Raw genomic sequence first — 6000 nt, forward strand, 5'->3', positions numbered from 1 at the left:
CTCAGATCCTCCCAGCATTTCTCATCTTTAGTATTCTGCCTTTCTGTTAAGTGGAGTTCTCTAGAGTTCTATGCATGTAGAAAGGTGAGATGAATCTGGGTAATCTAACAAAGGAGCTTTTCTCTTGGGGTTATGAATTGATTGCTTTTGGAAAGGGGGTGGGAGTAGGTCAGGTTGCAACCATGGAGAGAAATTGGCTTCTTTAGCCACAGATCATTTGCAATATGCGTATGTCCCTTTACTGCACTATGTAACATGTAGCAACAGTATGCCAGTTATTCAAGAATTTGTGGTGTCCTACTTTTTGTAACTTTATAAAAAATAATTATAAAACACACCACACAGAAAAGGGGCTTATTTGGGACATGTACCTCTATACATGTCCAAAACCTACCCTGCTGAGTTTTAAATCTTTTATTTAGTATTATGTATTGCATTTGTACACACACACACACACACAGAAAGTCTCAAAATGAATTTACAAGCTAAAATTCAACCCCGGGTTAAAACCCAGTAAAAAAGAAAACAATGTATAATACAAAATTCCTAAAATGCTCATCCAACAATACAAGGAGGACAAGTCTTACCATTTCCCATTAAAACATGAGTGCCGCAGTAGAGGCTACCTTAAGGATGGATAAATAAAAATGTCTTTACCTGGTGCCTAAAAACTGACAGTGATGGTGCCAGATGTATTTCCCTGGGAAGAGCATTCTACGAAGGGGCGGGGTGCACCACTGGAAAAGTCTATTCCCATGTTGCTACCCTCCAGACATCTTCTTCTTCTTCTTTTTTTTTTCAGTCTCCGTAGAGACTGTCAAAAATTGCCATTGCCGACTATATTTCAAGTCGTCATGGCGGGGTATTGGGAAAAGTTTTCAATTAGCAATAATCGCGCCTCGGATTAACCTCATTGGCTACGATACTGCCACTGCGCAAAGCTCCAGACATCTTCTAATGAAGACTACAGGGTTTGGGCGGGTCCATGGGAGGGGGGGAGGTGATATTTCAGTTACTGAATCACATAAGGCTTTATTCAGGCATCCTGAATTGAGCCTGGAAGTGAACTGTTGATGGGATGAGTCCTTCTGGAACACAAATCATATGGGAAGAGGGAGAAAAAATTTAACACAGAGGCTTCTCCTGCCTAGACTTTCTCCCTCACTTTGGCGTAATTTGAGGTGGGCCTCAGCTCCCCCAGTGGATGTGGGGCAAATAGAAAGTATGCTTCCTCTGAGAATGTGCAGAGTGTTGTGTTGTGAGTGAAGGGGTGGTGGCTCAGAGTTTGCACAGGCTGCAAAATGCACTTGCAACAGATACCACAAAGCCAAATCTGAATGACAGCAATGCTCTCTATCTTCTGAATCAGACATTTTCTCCCCATTTCACTACCCACCAAACTGAAGCTGGGTGGAGTGGGTTTTGCAGGGTGAATTGTCTTGTATGAAAAGCCGGCTCCCTTATCTTGGTTTGGCTCAGTCCTCATTTTTTTATGCAGTACATTATTCTTTGTATCGAAGAAAAGGTTGCTATAAAGCTGAAGAGCTACCGGTAGTTCACATGTTCTGCTATTTTGAGAACACAGCGTCTCCAACCGGATAGAATTTTCTCTGTGATTTTGGTCCAAAATCTCCCATCTGTCATATCTTTCCCATTAGCAGGGAGTGCTTCACCTCTGTTTTGTTAGGCCAATCAGTATGCAAGTGAAACACAATATTAAGAATAGACCTGTCCCGATGGAAAATGCCATCCTATTTAATGAATACAAGTGGATTTTATTTTAGCAGCAAGGAACAGGAATTATTTTTAAAGGGTGCCGCAATCTCAGTAATTTGGAAGATCCAGCATTTTTATTAGCAACTGGAAAAATGATTTACCATAGCCAGGCAAACTGTGATCCTCACCCAGTGAAAACTTGTGGTAGCTGAGCCAATACAAAACTAACCTTTATTGTGTTATCTCTCAACACTTTGTTTCTGTCTAACAGTTCAGTGAAACTGTACTTGTAATGCAATCTTGGCAAATATATTCTTTTCACAATGGAAGTGTTAAATCATGTTTTTCCTTATTCATTGAGGTTTCTCCTAATAGCTTAATTTTCACTTGCGTTAAAATATGGCTCTCTTTATGTTTTGCCAATATAGTCAACATCTGTGGGCTTCTGTGTACTTGGGGAAGGGCTTACATATGGCATTTATTTATACTTTGCTGTCAAGAGTCTGAAATGCTTCCCTTTAGTATTCTTTGCACATTTTGTATGGATTCCAGTAAATGATTTTTCTGTATCTATATATAGATAGAGCTGAAATTCTTCTAGCCCACATAAGCTAGCGACTTACAGGGGCTCTTATCAATAGCCCTTTTACAAAGTCTGCAATTTCCTTGGTCAGCAATCCAGGGCTCATATATACAGCCTGAGATCAGGAAACCCAAATTCTGCAGCTTGCAGAAATGGTACCAACTGGGTCAGTTGATAATGTGTGCATTTGATTAATGCCTACATTTATTCTGGTTGGAAAATTTGGAATATATATATATATATATATATATATATATATATATATATATAGTCAAGTTTATATTCAGGAGTTGGGAACTGTAACTTGTTAATGTGTGTATTGTCAGAGAGACAGAAACCCAGCAGTTAGCTTGAAAATGTCTTGGCCCTTTTGCTATTCAGCACAATTAGAGAAGCAAAGAACTTGAGGTATAATCCACTCCATCTCTCCTGTGCAGTTTCTTGTCATAGACTGACAGGTGTGGTCTGTCCTCTTTCATCTCCTCTGCAGTCACATAAATGGATACAGCAGCCTGCTGCCGTCCAGCATTCCAGCACAGAGACTACTCTTACAAAGAGCATAAGTTGCCGCAGATCCGGCCCTACCACTAGGCAGAGTGCAGCAGCCACCTCTGGCAGCAGATACTAGGGGGTACAAAGTGGGCAGAGCTTTATGCATCTGTTCTGTGCTCTCTAAGCTAGCCTTAGAGAGGCTACGCCATCCTGTTGCCAATGTTCAAGTAAATCTGGCAGTCTGGTTGAGTTTTGTACATAGGAGAGCTCTATCTTGTCTTTTTGCCTCAGGCAGCAAAAAACCTTTGGCCACCCTGAGGGCATCTGGAAAAGAATGTTCCACATGATGCATAGTAGGTCCTCCAGTTGGAGGTGATGGTCATCGTGAGCAGAGCAACATGTCAGGTATAAGGCCAGGGTTGAGACGAACACATAGCCAGAGGGAAATACACTTTGTGATTTCCCACAATGCTCCCTTCACCGCCACTGCTGCCAAGCTCGGTCCCTTCTTTTAGCTCTTGCGCTCATTCCTCTGTCTTGCATGGTGCAGCCATGAAACTAGCCCTACCCTGTAGGCTTAGAATTCAAAGCCATCCTTGTAAATTTGAAGAAACAGTGAGTAAAGCAGTTTTCTTTTTCCCCCAGGGAACCTTGTTTACTCTTTATAAGCAATCCTAGTGATGGGAGAATGAGACAGAATGGGATCCAGCTTCCATGCTAGTAACTCTGCTATCTAAATTATAAATTGTTTTATTTTTTAAAAAACCCAATACAACATTCCCCTAAGAGAGGAAAGAGGAGGTAGAGGAGAGGGTAGACAACTTTATGGGGTTTCCTTTCCATTTGCACAACTGTGAATGTGGGAGAAGATGGATTGTGTCGCCACCTTCTTTCCTTAAAAAGAAATGAACAATGAAGTTCATATAATCTGAAAAGAGTCACTAGATTCCAGGTTACAAACCCATTGTTTTATTTCTTCTGTGACTGCAGCTCTGCAGATTGTTAGCGTGCTATGAAAATTACACTAGGCTGTTCATTTGAATGGCAGGAGGACATGCCAAAATGGTGAATGTGTATCAGAATTTTAAACTGGGGAACGGATATTAGAATTCAGTGTTGCCCTGTTTGTATGACCTGTAGGGAATGCACATCCCTCATGTTAAGAACAGTTGAATTGCAACTTGCATCCTATGAACCCAGGACTGATGTGGTCCAGACAAATGAGCTCTGTTCCATGACTGTCAATGCAGGAGAGCAACTTCACTACATATCTGCACATCATCTGCCCATGTACAACCAACCTGCAGGTTTCTACCCACAGATATAACAAGTGCATGAAGTCTATGCCACCTTGATACTGGATGCAGATATTCTGTTGGTTTTCATATTTCTAAATTGTGTTAAATAGTGTTTACATTAATACAACAGCCCAACGATACTGAAGTTAAACACATTCATCATCTCAGTTTCGTCTCCTTCATACCGGTAACCAGGACTGTCATGGCACTAATCATTGCATGTGCCCACTTCACTGAAAATGAGGCTGCCACTGCCTTTTCACTGTGAGCTCTAGAAAGAACACGATCTCACTTTTAGCAAGGATTAAAGATCAGCATTACTGCCAGCCTTAACAAAACCTGCTGCGATCAACTAGGCCAATTTATGCCAGCAAGAGTGTCATCCTGTCCTCATTAGCAAAGTGCTTCTTCCCTCTGCCGGACTCTTCCTCTATTTCTTCTGGTACCTTTGGAGAAAAGAGCACTGCTTACCATATCTATTTATCCCTTCGGTGCTTACAAGCACTTCATCAAAGCATGGAAGACATATTGTTCCTTTTTCACAAAGAGAACACTGGCAAGGCAGAAGAACCAATGAAGGAAGAAGATTTGGGTCAGCATAACTATTAGGTTCAGATTTTGAGGTGGCTAACCATAAGCCTCTTGCCTGCTGGACATGCCCACTGTTGTACCTTAGGGCCCCTCCAAGTTACCTGTTTATATAATAATGCATGATTAGCTTGCACCAAGCTTACATGGAGTCCAGTCTTCATGGAGCATTCATTCTGATTTGCTTGCAGGACAGTTATACCACAAGGAGAATTTATTCTCTGGGCATCCCAATTTGCTTGCAGGGTTTCCCATTAGTCATCCATTTACCCAATGCTTTTCAAAACATTTCCCCATGTCCAAGCTACAAAAAGTTCATTTCTTCTTTAAAGTGGATTCATTGAGCTCGGTCCACAGAGCTTTTTAATCCATGCTAACTGCACAAGTTTATGTGTGCACATGAATCCCTCCCACAGAAAAACTGTCAGCCTGGAGGCATCCTTATTGACCAGAATGAAAGCAAGGCACGAGCAAATGTGGAAAACCCAGGAAGTAAAAGAGCCAAGTCTGGGTTTTCCTAGTGCAGTGTTACTAATATAGCCATACAATGCCCTTTAAGCCAAATGTAAATAGTGTGGCTAAATCCCCTATCCCAGGACTGGGCAACCTGTGACTGTATGCAGCTCATGACTTAATTTCATTTGGCTTTCAGCCTACCTTCAAGCTGTCAGTAAAGATCAGCATCTCAGGGAAATGCAAAGTATGATGGCTTCAAATAGGAAACTACATATGAAGCTAGAATAAGTGGAGAATAATCGTTGTCACATGTCCATAAGGTTCTAAAATCATCAGATGGGAAGGACACAGTGGGCTTTCTCACTGAATGGTGAAAAGACCAATTCCCAAATTTAGAGCTTGAACACACTGATAAAGAGGGAGGACACTGACTATGGGCTCCTGATCATAGAATCATAGTTGGAAGGGACCGTGAGGGTCATCTAGTTCAACACCCTGCAGCTCAGGAATCTTTTGCCCAACTTGGGGCTTTAACCCATGACCCTGAAAATGAGAATCTCATGCTTTACTGACTGAGATAAGGAGCACCAATGCCCCTTTCTAATGCAGAGCCTTGAGCAGGGATAGCTATGTCCTCCAGAAGTTGTCAGGTTTGCAACTCTCATCAGCTCCTGCCATTATGGCCAATGGTCAGGGATGATGGGAGATGTAGTCCAGCAACATCTGGGCAGCCACAGGCTAGCCACCCCTGTCTTAGAGACATAGCAATCTGCTTTGAACACTACAATATTAAGGGAAGTCTGCTGAAAAGGAAAAAGGCAGAGAACACCAGAATCTTTCCTATAGCAGGACCCCCAATAATGTTGT

General features: G+C 42.0%; 1 non-coding gene across 1 annotated transcript; it reads right to left on the reverse strand.

Moving 5' to 3' along the window:
• Positions 1-802: 802 nt before the first annotated feature.
• Positions 803-943, reverse strand: LOC128422940 (U4 spliceosomal RNA). Its single transcript, XR_008332625.1, has one exon. It is a non-coding gene; the product is annotated as a U4 spliceosomal RNA (small nuclear RNA).
• Between the last annotated feature and the right edge of the window lie 5057 nt (positions 944-6000).

This window comes from Podarcis raffonei, chromosome 10, assembly GCF_027172205.1.
Source record: "Podarcis raffonei isolate rPodRaf1 chromosome 10, rPodRaf1.pri, whole genome shotgun sequence".
NCBI classification, from domain to species: Eukaryota; Metazoa; Chordata; class Lepidosauria; order Squamata; family Lacertidae; genus Podarcis; species Podarcis raffonei.